The sequence below is a fragment of the Ursus americanus genome, chromosome 30 (genome assembly GCF_024610735.1).
Source record: "Ursus americanus isolate L20-20 chromosome 30, mUrsAme1.1.p, whole genome shotgun sequence".
Lineage (NCBI taxonomy): Eukaryota > Metazoa > Chordata > Mammalia > Carnivora > Ursidae > Ursus > Ursus americanus.
In genome coordinates this window covers 32,142,226-32,157,310 of record NC_142156.1, presented here as the reverse complement: position 1 = coordinate 32,157,310, position 15,085 = coordinate 32,142,226, and the positions used below count along the sequence as shown (strand labels likewise).

Sequence of the window (15,085 nt, the reverse complement as noted above, 5' to 3'; positions counted from 1 at the left end):
TCCATTTACAATAGCACCAAAAATCCTGTTATCTCAGAATTAACTTAACCAGAGACGTAAAGGAACTATATTCTAGAAACAACAAATCACTCTTGAAAGACATTGAAAAAGACATACAAAGATGGAAAAATATTCCATGCTCATGGAATGGAAGAATTAGCATAGTTAAAATGTCTATGCTACCCAGAGCAAGCTACACTTTCAATGCCATCCCAATTAAAACACCAATGATATTTTTCAAAGATCTGGAACTAACAGCCCTTAAATTTGTGTGGAACCAGAAAAGGCCCCGAATTGCCAAGGAATTGTTGAAAAGGAAAAACAAAGCTGGGGGCATCACAATGCTGGATTTCAACCTATACTACAAAGCTGTGATCACAAAGACAGCATGGTACTGGCACATATACAGACATACAGACAAATGAAACAGAAGAGAGAAGCCAGAAAAGGACCCTTGGCTTTTTGGGCAACTAACCTTTGACAAAGCAGGAAAAAACATCCAGTAGAAAAAAGACAGTCTCGTCAATAAATGGTGCTGGGAAAATTGGACAGCTACATGCAAAAGAATGAAACTTGACCACTTTCTCACACCATACACAAAGATCAACTCCAAATGGATGAAAGACCTCAATGTGCAACAGGAATCCATCAAAATCCTAGAGGAGAACATAGGCAGCAACCTCTATGAGATCAGCCACAGCAACATTTTTCATGACACATCTCCAAAGCCAAGAGAAGCAAAAGAAAAAAAAATGAACTTGTGGGACTTCATCGAGATTAAAAGCTTCCACACAGCCAAGGAAACAGTAAAAAAACTAAGAGGCAGCCCACGGAATGGGAGAATATATTTGCAAATGATGCTACAGATAAAAGACTGGTATCCAAGATCTACAAAGAACTTCTCAAACTCAATACACAAGAAACAAATAAATCAAAAAATGGGCAGAAGATATGAACAGACACTTTTCCAATAACGACATACAAATGGCTAACAGACACATGAAAAAATGTTCAAAATCATTAGCCATCAGGGAAATTCAAATCAAAACCACATTGAGATACCACCTTACGCCAGTTAGAAAGGCAAAAATTGACAAGGCAGGAAACAACAATTTTTGGAGAGGATGTGGAGAAAGGGAACCCTCTTACATTGTTGGTGGGAATGCAAGTTGGTACAGCCACTCTGGAAAACACTGTGGAGGTCCCTTAAAAAGTGAAAAATTGAGCTACCCTATGATCCAGCGATTGCGCTACTGGGTATTTACCACAGAGATACAGATGTACTGAAGAGAAGGGCCTTATGCACCCCAATGTTCATAGTAGCATTGTCCACAATAGCCAAACTGTGGAAGGAACTGAGATGCCCTTCAACAGATGACTGGATTAAGAGAATGTGGTCCATATATACGAGGGAATATTACTCAGCCATCAGAAAGAATGATTTCTCAACATTTGCTGCAACATGGACGGGACTGGAAGAGACAATGCTAAGCGAAATAAGTCAAGCAGAGAAGGACAATTATCATATCGTTTCACTCATTTATGGAACACAAGAAGTCGGAAGATCGGTAGGAGAAGAAAGGGAAGAAGAGGGGGGGTAATCAGAAGGGGGAATGAAGCATGAGAGACTATGGACTCTGGAAAACAAACTGAGGGCTTCAGAGGGGAGGGAGGGGGTGGGGAAATGGGATAGGCTGGTGATGGGTATTAAGGAGGGCACGTATTGCATGGTGCACTGGGTGTTATATGCAAGTAATGAATCATGGAACTTTGCATCAAAGGCTGGGGATGTACTGTACCGTGACTAACATAATAAAATAAAAAAATATTATTATTTAAAAAAAGACCTCTAGGGCAGTAGACTATAGGGTCACGGTGACAAGGAGTGAAAATTTTGCAGTGGGCCACCCAGAATATCAGTGAGTGGGGACATTCCCAAGTCCACCTCTTCATTCCTGGACCCATGAACGCTGGCTATGGGAGAAACAGCATCACATATTGGACAGATTCAGTGCAAATATCACCTCCTGCCAAATCTTGCCCCAGCCCCACAAGGGGGTGTCATGTGGCGGGACAGTAACAGGTCTGCAAGAGGCCAGTAGTCCGTTCATTCAAGCCAGCTGTTTAAGTGGTGGAGAACATGGTACAACCAGCGAGCTCCATGGACATCGGCACACTGCCGCCCTTTTCTGATGGGAACTGTGAGCCTTGGACAGAAGCTGCACTGTGTACTACAAGAGTGGGTGAGGCATTAAGTCCAAGGGTTACAGTTTGGGAAGAAGCACTGCCGTCCAAGAAAGCATGTCCCTACATAGGGAAAGGTCTATTCCAATAAGGACAGAGCTATCCCTTCCATGATGGATGAGGTCTGATGTAATTCATCTGCCACCAGGCTCCTGGCTGACTCCAAGGGAAGGGTCTCGCCCTGGGAACTCAGGGCTAGTCTCTGCTGTTGGCAGAGTGGTCCTGAAAAGTGGCCATAGCCTTGTCAGCTTTATGAGTGGAACTCCCTAGGGATTATCCCATGAATAACCTCCCAACTTGCAACATGGCCACTTTGCTAAGGGCCAATGGACAAGTTCAAGGACGGATGGAAAAGAACGCTGACCACTGTCCTCAGATGTGTCATATTTTCCACCTGATTATTAACACCATTTCCCTTTGAGGACACACTTTTGTGGGCATTTTCATGGAACACAAATAGCTCTGTGTTCATTTGGGGGTGGGTTCTCCTCACATATGTCTTCCTCAGACATCTTTCACCACTTTCCTTATTGTGTTTCTTCCAACTCTGTGACCATCCAGTCAAACTGACTCAGAGACTGTAGGTTAGAATAAAGCCACTTCGGTCCTGGTCTCTGTCCAGGTGGAATAAACCAAGGACTCTGCTCAAATGTTGAATTATTGGAGAATGCCCTCCACCCATATTATACAGGGGTGTCCCAGATAAAGGCTGCAGGACTAATATAGTTAGGTATCAGAGTTCTTTGCCTATCACAAGGAAACCTCTTAAACCAGCCCTGTGGTTTTTCCTCCGTATCACTCGTTCATAGAAATGTCCCCACTGGGTCATACGTTTGCCAATTCCTCTCACTTTCTCTCCCACCATCACTGCTATGGAGGCTTTGCTTTGTCTTGTGGTTGACAATAGACCTCAGGATGGCTGCTGCAGCTCCAGCTCTCACAAACGGGTACAAGAGGAAGAGCACTGCATAAATCTAGTCTGTTCCTTTCATTCACAGACAAAACTCCCCAAAAAGACCCCCAGTGGAATGACACATCGATGGCCTAGCTCTGGGCCACAGGGTCAATGCTGACCTACACAGAGCTGAGAATATCAATAGTGTGACTTCTCAATGGTTCTAGTAGACGAGATACAGGTAGGCGGGGTTGGTAACTGTGTGCCGTCTCACCAAAGCAACTGTTCCCCTGTGCTGCTCCACCCAAGGCAGGATCCAAGAAAGACTTGCGTCTTATTCACACTGATCTCTCAGGGTGGGACCCATGGCCGACCAAGCTGGGTCTGAGGACGTTCCTGTTGGTTGAGTGTCCTCCTGTGTCTGTCCTTGGAGAAGGAGGCATCGTCACACTCTGAGGTGCTCCAGCAGACAGAACAAGGGAGAGGCCGTCCCTGTGTCCTGTGTCCCCAGGGCCCAGCCCCAGAACCACACCCATGACCACCTACCACCCCAGAGACATGAGCCCTGATACCTCAGATGGGCCCTGCCTTCTCTTCACATGAGCCTCTTCCTATTTTCATGGTTAATCTGACACCTCCTGTCTGGCCCTGAGGCTGGCAGGGTCCCCACAGAGAAGAGAAAATCCTCCCCTGGGTCAGCATGCGTGGATCAGGGGGACTCAGGATGTGAGCAGTGGGTTCTGATTCTCCACCCGGAGGAAGGAGTTTGCACCTCCAGCCGCCAGTGTGCAGCGGCCACTGGGGGGCAGCAGAGATCACCTGGCAAAGCCTCAAGGCTTCTATAGGGAGGGCTGGTCACCAGGACCTGAGACCAGAAGGTAAAGGTGTAGGTTTTCTGCACTATCACCTTTGCTCTCATGTAAAATTCTGACTCGGGGTCTCTCATCTCTCCCTTGTGGAATCTGTCTCTGTCTCTACCACAGGTCCAGGGCCACACGACACTCCACCCAACCCCATTCCCGCTACACTCAGTCAGTGTCAATCCTTGCTCAGGCACTGAGTCTGACCCTGGCACGGAGCACACCCTGGGGATACTGAGGCACAGCATCTATGAACTGTCCCAGGAGCTCCTCCTTGGCAGAGAATCCTACGACACCTCAGTGACTCCCTAAAAATCACGTGCACCTGGCAAGGGAGGAATTTTGTTCATGTTCTGATGTTCAGCAACACAGACCAGGGGTAGGACACACACTGACCTATGATCCTCTAGTACCTTGAGAGTAAACATTCTATGATGGGTTCAGGAAACGCAGACAGACTCCACCTCCCAGATCTGCTGTGACCACACCCACCAAGGAGCCAGGTCAGAATACGGAGAGGAATAGAGTTTGGACCCCGGAATATGGGAACACAGGTGAATGAGAATCCCCAGGGCTGAGGATGGGTTTGCAGGGGCTGTCCCCTCCCATCTCTGCCCCTTGGAGCTGAGCCCATTTCTAAAACCACAAGCCCCTCAGCAGCAATCTCTGGGCTCTGGCTGATTTGCATAACCTGCAGGTGTCTCCAGCAAGGGGATAAGAGAGGCCTGGGAGGAACCCTGCTCAGCCTTGGGCCTCAGGGAGCAAAGTCGAGGCACCTGCACCATGGCCTGGACCCCTCTCCTCCTCGGATTCCTGGCTCACTGCACAGGTGCTGGGCCCAGGCTCACACCGCCCCAGCCCTGGGGTCTGGGACAATCCTGGCACTGAGTCTGAGATCAGCAGTAGACTGTCAGTGGGGGGCAGGATGATTGAGGCCCTGCAGTGGGATGAGGGTCTGGTGGGGTGATAACCCCCACTGTGCTCCCTGACTCCTTGTGAGCCCCATGGGCTGCGCCTGCCCATAGAAATGGGGTGGGTGTTTTTCATTTATTCAAAGTCTCCATCCACCAGGCAGGTCCAGGTGTCCCAGGATCTAAGATGACAGCAAGGAGGAAGTGGCCTAGGGACTCGAAAGACCTCAAGCCAGCAGGTGTGAATATCCAGGGAAGACACCAAGGCTGGAACCCGACCTTTCATCTTCTCTCTTGCAGGTTCCATGGCCTCCTACGTGCTGACTCAGCCCCCCTCTATGTCGGTGAACCTGGGACAGACTGCCAAGATCACGTGTGGGGGAAACAACATTGGAAGGAAAAGTGCTCAGTGGTACCAGCAGAAGCCGAGCCAGGCCCCCGTGCTGATTATCTATGGTGATAGCACCCGGCCCTCAGGGATCCCTGACCGGTTCTCAGGCACCAACTCTGGGAACACGGCCACCCTGACCATCAGCAGGGCCCAGGCTGAGGATGAGGCTGACTATTACTGTCAGGTGTGGGACAGCAGTGCTGATGCTCAGGGTGACACGGACAGATGGGGAACTGAGACACAAACCTCTTCTCCATCTGTGTCACACTCTCCTCCGGCCCCAGGAGGCCCTTGCACAGAGCAGGGAGTGGGTCTCACCCTGGTCATCAGATCTGAGGTCCCCATACCTCTCTCCCCACCAGTGCACCCGACAGGCTCTGCACAAGGTGAATCAGAGAAGGGAACGAGCACAGTAGTTTTAACTATGTTTCATTTCTGACTGGAGGTGAAGGAATGACTGAACACGTGAGAAGAAGACACGGAAGATATTTTCTAAGACCAATGTTTTAAAACATCTCTAAATGAAATTACATGATCTGAAACACCTTGTGATGTTGTCAGCTTATGCGATGCTGCAAGAGAAAGAAGAGATTAGTGAGCTTGATTTCATGGCAATGAAAAGTCTTCAGTTGGAACAGAAAGAGTAAAGCTGGAAAAGATGAATAAAGACCGGTGTGCTTAGGACAACTTCCTGCAGCCTCAAGTGTGTAATTGGAGTAACTAAGGGAGAGAAGGTGGGGAGCAGGTGGTTAATAGAAAAACATTTGAAGAAATAATATGCAAAATATTCCAAGCTTGGTGAAACTTATTAGCCGGAAGTTCAAAAAACCTCTGAGAAGGGAACAGGAGAGACAGCACCACACACGTCGTAATGAAATGGCTACAAACCAGTGATGCAGACGCTCTCACGGCCAGAGAGGAGAGACCAGTGGCTACAGAGGAGCTCACATCGTGGTGGGAGCACCTTCCTCGTCTCAAGCTGGGTGAGCAAGAATACAGGGGAGCAATGGTCTCAAAGTACTAATAGAAAATACCTGTCAACTTTGATGTTTACCGAGGGAAAAGGTCATTGAAAACTGAAAACAAAATAAACCCTTCTCAGACTAAACATCTCAGACCCGCAGACCCGCAGCAACAGTAAAGGACGCCCCTTGGACAGAAGGAAAGGGTGACAGATTGAAATGTGAATCTATGCAAAGTTATACTAAGTGTCGGATATCAAAACTATATTGATAAATATAATAAGATTTTATTGGTTACTGTCTATAAAAGATAGTCAACTGTTTAAGCAGAAATAAGAACAATAGGTTGTGATTTATAATGGATAGAAAAATGAGATATATGACAATGTCAGCAAAATTGATGGTGGAAAGAATATCATGTTATCACATCCTTATTCTCCGTGTGAATTATATTATGACACAAGGACATACATGATAAGTTAAATAAGCCATTAAAAGAAAGCCATCTGAACTACAAAAATAAGACTTGGTAAGGTGAACTAGCTGGGATTCCTCAAAGATTACAGATCCAATAAGACATGTATCTCATATACACCTGGATGTATAATCATATGTTACACACACACACACACACACACACACACACAGAGACAGAAAGTTAATTTAGAAATTGGTGACAGAGTCCTGGGGCACCAGGTCTGGAAGATGCAGGGAGACCAGAAGACTGGAGACTCCAGCAAGAATGATGATGCAATGTGCAGTCAAAATGTAGTCATTAACTCGTCAAATGATATGTTAACGGGAGACAAGAAGAAAATTAAAAAATAGAAGTCAAAGTCCTTGAGATGAAATCTGCAACATCTCAGATCACAAATACAAGGGTTGAGAATAACAGCAGACAGGACAAGACCAACACGTGAGGGAACCGGAAGACGCAGCACAGACACTACAAAGTGAAAGAAAAAGATTTAAAAGTGAACAGAGAATCATGACCTGGAAGGCACCTTTAGCAATGGAATAGGGTGTGATCGTGTCAGAAAAGTAGAGACAGTGGGGCGCAGAGGATAGGAAAATATTAAGATTAATTGGCCAAAATGTTCCAAATTTGATGAAAATTCAAAAGTGACAGGTCAGAATCTCAACAAAGCTGAAGATCAAGAAGTCGTTATAATAACAATCAAAAATCCAAACCTAACAATATCAAACATTTAAGGCAATGACAAAGAGACAGTCTTAGAAGGAGCCTCAGAAAACACCTGTACTCAGGGGAACAAAGAGAAGGATTCTAGCGGATTTTGCACTCACAGAACTTCCCGCGAGAGACAGTGGATTCACAGCTCTAAATTACTGAAAGAAGGGTTCTTCATCCAGGGAAAATATTCTTCAAAATTAAAGCTGAATAAAAAATTTCCCCATATATAGAAACTGAGAGAATTGCTCATCAAATGACCCATAATACAAGCAATAAGCAGACATCCCTCAGGCAGGAGAAGGTGATTCCAGAAAGAATCTGAATCTACAGAATGAATGTAAAAATCAGAAATGCTAACTATAGGGATAAAAATTAAGACTTTTTCCATATCTAAATCTCTTTAGTAGATACTTGCTTATCTATAGCAAATATAATAACTAGGTGTGTTGGAATTTCTATTATATGTAAAATTACACATATGAAAATCATAGCAAATGTGCTGAGAGGTAAGAGAAATTATCATCAGGTTCTATTTTTTTAATGTGACCACTTGATTTAATTGTAGATCTAATTATAAAAGTAATACAATAAAAGTATGGGATATATCACAGGAAAACACTTCCATGACTTTGGAGTAGGCAAAGATTTTTTGGACAATACAAAAGAAGCAGTAATCATAAAGAAAAAAATTGATGAATTGGACTACATTAAAATTAAACACCTCTGTTCATCAAATGAGATTTTTTAATTATGTTATTTTAGTCACCATACGGTACATCATTAGTTTTTGATGTAGTGTTCCATGATTCGTTGTTTGCAAATAACACCCAGTGCTCCATGCAATAATTGCCCTCCTTAATACCCTTCACCGGGCTAGCACATGCCCCCAGCCCCTCCCCTCTGAAACCTTCAGTTGGTTTCCCAGAGTGCACAGTCTCTCATGGTTTGTCTCCCCATCTCCTTCCCCCACCCTTCATTTTTCCCTTCCTTCTCCTAATGATCTCCCTGCTATTCTTCATGTTCCACAAACAAGTGAAACCATATGATACTTGTCTTCCTCTGCTTGATGTATTGCACTTAGCATCATCCCCTCCAGTTCCATCCATGTTGATGCAAATGTTGGGTAATCATCCTTTCTGATGGCTGAGTAATATTCCATTGTATATATGGACCACGTCTTCTTTATCCATTTGTCTGTTGAATAGCATCTTGGCTCCTTCCACAGGTTGGCTATTGTGGACTTTACTGCTGTGAACATTGGGGTCCATATGGCCCTTCTTTTCACTACATCTGTATCTCTGGGGTAAATTCCTGGTAGTGCAATTGCTGGGTCATAAGGTCGCTCTATTTTTCACTTTTTGAGGAACCTCCACATTGTTGTCCAAAGTGGCTGTACCAACTAGCATTCCCACCAACAGTGTAAGAGGGTTTCCCTTTCTCCACATCCTTGCCAACAATTATTTCTTGTTCTTATCAATTTTTGCCATTCTAATTGGTGTAAGGTGGTATCTCAATGTGGTGTTGATTTGAATTTCCCTGATGGCTCATGATGGTGAACATTTTTTCATGTTTGTGTGAGCCATTCATATGTCTTCATTGGGAAAGGGTTTGTTCATATCTTTTGCCCATTGGTAGACTTGATTATTTGTTTTTTGAGTGTTGAGTTTGAGAAGTTTTTTATAGATCATGGATACCAGCACTTTATCTGTAGTATCATTTGCACATATCTTCTCCCATTCTATGGGTTGCCTCTTTGTGTTATTGACTGTTTCCTTTACTGTGCAGAAGCTTTTTATCTTGATGAGGTCCCAAAAGTTCATTTTCGCTTTTGTTTCCCTTGCCTTTGGAGAAGTGTCAGGAAAGAGGTTGCTGTGGCCGATCTCAAAGAGGTTACAGCCTATGTTCTCCTCTATGCTCTTAATGGATTCCTGTCTCAAATCGAACTCTTTCATCCTTTTAGAGTTTATCTCTGTGTATGGTGTAAGAGAATGGTCGAGTTTCATTCCTCTGTATATAGCTGTCCACTTTTCTCAGCACCATTTATTGAAGATACTGTCTTATTCCCATTGAAAGTTTTTTCCTGATGTGTCACAGATTACATGACCGTGGAATTGAGGGTCGATATCTGTCTCAGGTTCTTATATTCCATATAACATGGGATAACATCCCCAGAATGTAGACAATTACAAGTCACTGATCAGAGGATCGCACGAACTAATAGCTCATAAACACAACAAAAAGCAGAACACAAAAAACAACAAAAGCCTAAAAACATAAAAAAATGTTCCACTACAAAAAAAAAAAAACAAACAGACAAATGGAAAGAGAGAGCAAAGATAACATGGGACAAATAGAAAATAAATACGTGGATGCCATATTGAAATGGTGATGCTAGTCACATGCAGGAAATGGTCTATACACTATTGAAAGGCACAGATTGTCAGAGGTTGTTGGACTGAGGTTCACAGTAACACCCAAGTAGATACTGCAAATAAGATCCCCACAGTATATGAAATGACACTAAAATCTAAGCAAAAATTCAGGAAAATTCCCATCAATTCTGCTCCAAAATGTGGGATATGAAACATTCTCAGGGACCGGATAGAAAATCTGGGAGGATGAGGTGAACTTTAAACATAATTAGAATGAAACATTTTCTGTTATGTATTTTACACACAAGAGAAAAGAAGAAATATTCACAGGGCATATTGCATGAGCATAGCTAATAGAATATCCTCATAGCCCCCTTCTGACTGGAGCCTTTAAGATGTTCAAACACAGTGACAAGAGCTCCCCTATGGAGCCCAGAGATGGGCAGCTCTCCACATGAACCACCCATGAAGCCCGCCCAGAAGCAGAGATTCTCTCCACCAGCCTGAAAAGGAGCATTCTCACGGGGACCAGAGAGGGCATGAGAGAGGTTTGGGGTAGTCAGGCTCAGTGGCAAACTGAGAAGACAGAAATCTGAGGTCTCCACTGTGGCCTGAACCCTTAGCTGATGCCCCTCTTCACCATCTCCCCACCTCACTCTCCAAGGACCTGCCCCCAAGCCGTGCCACAGAATCAGCACCCACAGGACCGCAGCATGAGCCTGGCCCTCGGCTCAGCCCAGGGGATGCTGCAGGGTGGGACCCTTGAGAATGAGTCCAACAGGCTCCCGAAACTACAGAACCGACCATCCCCTATAATAATCAGCTGTCCCGATTAGTGTGAACATGAGACCCCTGTCATTCCCACCTGCTCAGGACAGAGAGGACCAAGCAATAATGCAGAGCAGAGCCAGCAGGACCCAGGCCAGGACCCTGCACAGCCAAACAGCCTCCACTGGCCTCACAGATCCTCCCCACGTGCAGGCTCAGGGGCTCCTTTATACACCAGCCAGTTTGGGGATGACAGTGAGTCCAGGGACATATACCCTGCAGCCAGGCCTGGCCTCACACTCCCTCATGCCCTGGCCAAGCTCTGCCCCCAAGAGCCCCAGGTCTGTATCCAGAATGCCTGGACTCCTCCCCTGGACTCGCCCGCACTTCTCTCTGTTTTTCTGGGAAGCGAGCCTCTCTGGACTTTCGCTTCACCTGCTGTGAAATGGGGAACCTTATCTCAAGTAAGAAACATTTTGTTTAAATCAAATCATACGTAACAGTGTAAGCGTCTTACTAATTAGAGAGACTCCATGTGATCTCGGAAGTCGACCTTGGAGGTGGAGTCTCCTGTCTCCCTCTGTGGGAATCGGAGGACAAGCTGTCAGCTGCACTGTGACCTGCATCTTGTGTGATTGGAGCCAAGTCTGAATGAGCAGGTTCCCGGTTCCACAAAACGACAGACTAGGTCACGGTAAAAATTCTCCCACACCAAACACCAGCAGATGCGGGCTGGAATAATAAAAAGTAGTAAAAAACAACACTAATAACATCAAAACTGAAGGTTTGCCTGCACAACTGAACTTAGCTCCAGAAGCATCACCTGTTGCTCTGATGACTCAACTACACTGATGGGGATGCAGGAAGCATCGGTCCTGATTCCTAAATACACAGGAATCTGCTGGCTGTGGGACATCACACAGGTTTGTCTGCACCCTGACCCGTTTCAGATGCACTACACTGTACCCTGCACTCTCCCTGTTGTATGAACACAAGAGGCCAGGCCAGGGCGTTTCAACCCTGGAACAAATACAGAAACCCCACCTGTCCTGCCTCCTGCACCGTGTATGTGACCTTCTGTGCTGGGCTGGGCTGCGCCAGGGGCAGCTGCCTGTGGGAGACAGGAAAACCTGGTCCACACCCTTCCTCAGGTGACAGGTGCTGAGGTGACCTGCAGGAGGGAAGCTCAGGGTCTGAGTCCTCCTCCACCAGCAGGGGGCAGCAGAGCTGCAGCAGGAGCAGCAGGACAGAGGCTGGGGCTGCCCAGGGGAGCCTCACAGGGACACCGGGCCTGGGGGTCAGCAGGGCTCCAGGGTTCAGTACACGGAGGCTGTCAGGATGACCCATCCTATCTTCTCAGGCTGCAAGGACCATGTTCTGAGGGTCAGACACCCAGTGTCACCCAGGACACTGCCAGGAGTCCTGACACAGTGAGCACCTCACCTGGGAAATTCGCGTCCCCTCTCTGTCCACCAGGGTTCCCGGGGACTGACTCCTCTGTGCTGGGCACGTCCAGAGACACCCCGATGACTCACACTCTGCCTCTCCTTCCCCACCTCCACCCCAGCTCAGACCTGGGGCTACAGCTCCTTTGCTCAGAAGCATCTCAGGGGGCAGCAGGCAGAGCACTCAGAGACCCTGGTCCCTGGCAGGAGCATCGGCAGCCTCCTTGTGACACTGTCTGCAGAGTGACGTGATTCCCATGGCCTGCAGGGACCACGGCTCAGGCCCTAGAGCTCACACCGTGGGGGAACATGTGATCGTGTGGACCCTCACAAGACCACAACCTCGAAGTTTGCTTCTCGTGGTTTCAGACCTTTTCACGGGTTTGCATGAAACATTGATGAAAAAATTAAAAGGAATGAAATGGCTGACAATGCCAGTTGCTGGTCTGCTGTGGGTGGGGCCTGTCGTAGAGAAAACAGCACCATGCGTGAACGGACTAGAAATCCTGATGAATCCTAACATCAGGCAGTTGTTTAACAAGGAAACTTCCACCTACAAAATGATGAATGAACCTCAGAATGAGAGAGTTTCCCATTCTGATGACATGCTAAGGATGGGACCACAGTGTGTCTGGGGGACGCAGAGGGGACCTGAAGCAGGAGGAGGAACAAGGGAGGTCACAGGACCACCTCACCCTGACTCAGGTGTTGTCCGCATGTCTCAGAGGGACCAGGTCAGCCCCATGGCCAGGATTCTGGAAGGCCCTGGGCCAGCCCCGGAAAGTCCCCAGGCAGAATGGGTGGGACAGTGATTGTGTTCTAACCCCAGGAATGTGAGCATCATACCAAATTTGGAGATCAAGGCACATTTCTGACCTGAGAGCTGCTTGGAGGAAGCTAGGGGCTCCTCTCTTCCTCCTCAGTCACCTGGTCTGAGCTCACAGTGATTTGCATCAATTTGGAGTCTCAGAGAGGAGGAAATTTGCATAAATACTAACAATGACAGACCCAAGGGCCTGGAAAGGAATAAGAGAGACCAGGATGAGGCTGGGCCAGCTGTGTTCTCAGAGGACAGAGCGCTGAGCACATCCACCATGGCCTGGACCACTCTTTCACTCCTCGTCCTCTCTCTCTGTACAGGTGCTGCCCCCAGTCCTGCCCACACCCCACAGCACCTGAGCTGAGGCTGCCCGATACCCCGAGCTCAGGCCTAGCACAGCCTCAGTGTTGGGACCCTGAGATGAGCCCTGGACCTCATTCCAACTTCTTCTCTTCTGTCTTACAGGCTCCATGGCCTCCAGTGAGCTGACTCAGCCGCCCTTTGTGTCAGTGGCCCTGGGACAGACGGCTACCATCACCTGCTCTGGAGAGGAACTGGGGGAAAATATTCTAAAATGGTACCAGCAAAAACCAGGACAAGCCCCTGTGCTGATTATCTACTATGAGAAAGATAGGCCCTCAGGGATCCCTGAGAGATTCTCTGGCTCCAGGTCAGGGAACACAGCCACCCTGACCATCAGCGGGGCCCAGGCTGAGGACGAGGCTGACTATTACTGTCAGACCTTTGACAACAGTGGGACTTCTCACAGTGACACAGGCAGACAGGGAAGTGAGACACAATCCCCTTCCCCATCTGTGTCACACTCTCCTCCAGCCTCAGGAGGCCTGTGCACAGAGCAGTGAGCAGGACTGACCCAGTTCCCCAGGGTGAGGTCCCCAGTCTGTCCCCTTGCTCCCAGCCCTCCGGGCAGGCTGCAAAGGGTGGATCAGCGTGGGATTTGTAATTAGTTATTAGAACTTCATTTCCTCTGGGACTGTGGTGGAGGAAGGACCACACATGTGAGGGGCAGAAATGGAAGACATAATTCACACACCAACTCTTTGAATCTTCCCCAAATGAAATGCCCGAAATTTAAAAATAGCTGCACACACTGACAGCAGATATGATGCTGCAAAGAAGAGATTAGGGAATTTAATATCATAGTGATGGAAATATTCAAAAGGAAACACACTGCGAAATACCTAATAAAATTTATGAAGGCTCAGTGCCTGTAGGACACAGTCTCCCACCCAGACAGTGTGCAAGTGTAAGGACTGTGGGAGGGAAGGTAAGGAACTGAGGGTGAAGCAAAAAATCTGAGAAGAAATTATCTACAAAGTGGCTTCAAATGTGGAGAAACCCAGGAACCAATATATCCAAGAAGCTCAATGAAGCTCGGGCACAGGGAACACGAGAGACAGCACAGCACATATCCTATGAAATTATTACAAACCAGTGATGCAGACACTCACAGGCAGAGAGGAGAGCCGTGTTCCCTACAGAGAACCAGTGTTGTGGTGGGAGCACATTTCTCATTACAAGCCATGAGAGCATGTGCTGGAAGGACCGTCTGTTCCAGTGTGACCCAGCTACATTCACTGGAATGCAGACAGCAACAGGGTCAACTCAAAAATGGAGAGAAGAGAGTGCCGATAGGACCTCACAAAGGTTTCTTCCTAGAAATGCACTACAATTTACCCTGCACTCTCCCAGACAAGTATGCGACCTTCTGTTCTGGGCTGGGCAGGGCAGTGGGGGCACCTGACAGTGGGAAACTCTGGCGGAAACTCTGGGACAGGTGCTGTGGGATGACCTGCAGGAGGGAAGCTCCTGATCTGAGTCCTCCTCCACCACCAGGGGGCAGCAGAGCTGCAGCAGAAGCCGCAGGACAGAGGCCAGGAAACCCACACAGGGACAGCAGGCCTGGGGATCAGCAGGGGTCCAGGGTTCAGTCCTCAGAGGCTGTTGGGATGCTCCATCCTAACTCCTGAGGCTCCAGGGACCACACTCTGAGGGTCAGACTCACAGTGTCACCCAGGACACCGACAGGATTGCTGACACAGGGAATAGCTCACCTGGAAATTCCAGTCACCTCACTCTCCACCTGGGGTCCCAAGGAACAGACCCTTCAGTGCTGGGCACATCCAGAGACTCCCTGACCCCTCACCCTCTCCCTCTCCTTCCCCACCTCCAGGTGGACTCAGAACTGGGGCTGTAGCTTCCTT

At 47.5% G+C, this 15,085-nt stretch overlaps 1 protein-coding gene, 1 long non-coding RNA gene and 1 gene segment (V, D, J or C); all 3 read left to right on the top strand.

Moving 5' to 3' along the window:
* The window catches only part of LOC123792759 (immunoglobulin lambda-1 light chain-like), a 343,464-nt gene that overhangs the window by 252,158 nt on the left and 76,221 nt on the right, over window positions 1-15,085 (top strand). The gene's annotated exons all lie outside the window — the stretch shown is intronic.
* Window positions 1-15,085, top strand: part of LOC123792755 (immunoglobulin lambda-1 light chain-like) — a 388,881-nt gene that overhangs the window by 301,621 nt on the left and 72,175 nt on the right.
* LOC123795603 (uncharacterized) lies at window positions 13,062-13,418 on the top strand. Its single transcript, XR_015722384.1, has 2 exons — window positions 13,062-13,180; window positions 13,326-13,418. It is a non-coding gene; the product is annotated as an uncharacterized LOC123795603 (long non-coding RNA).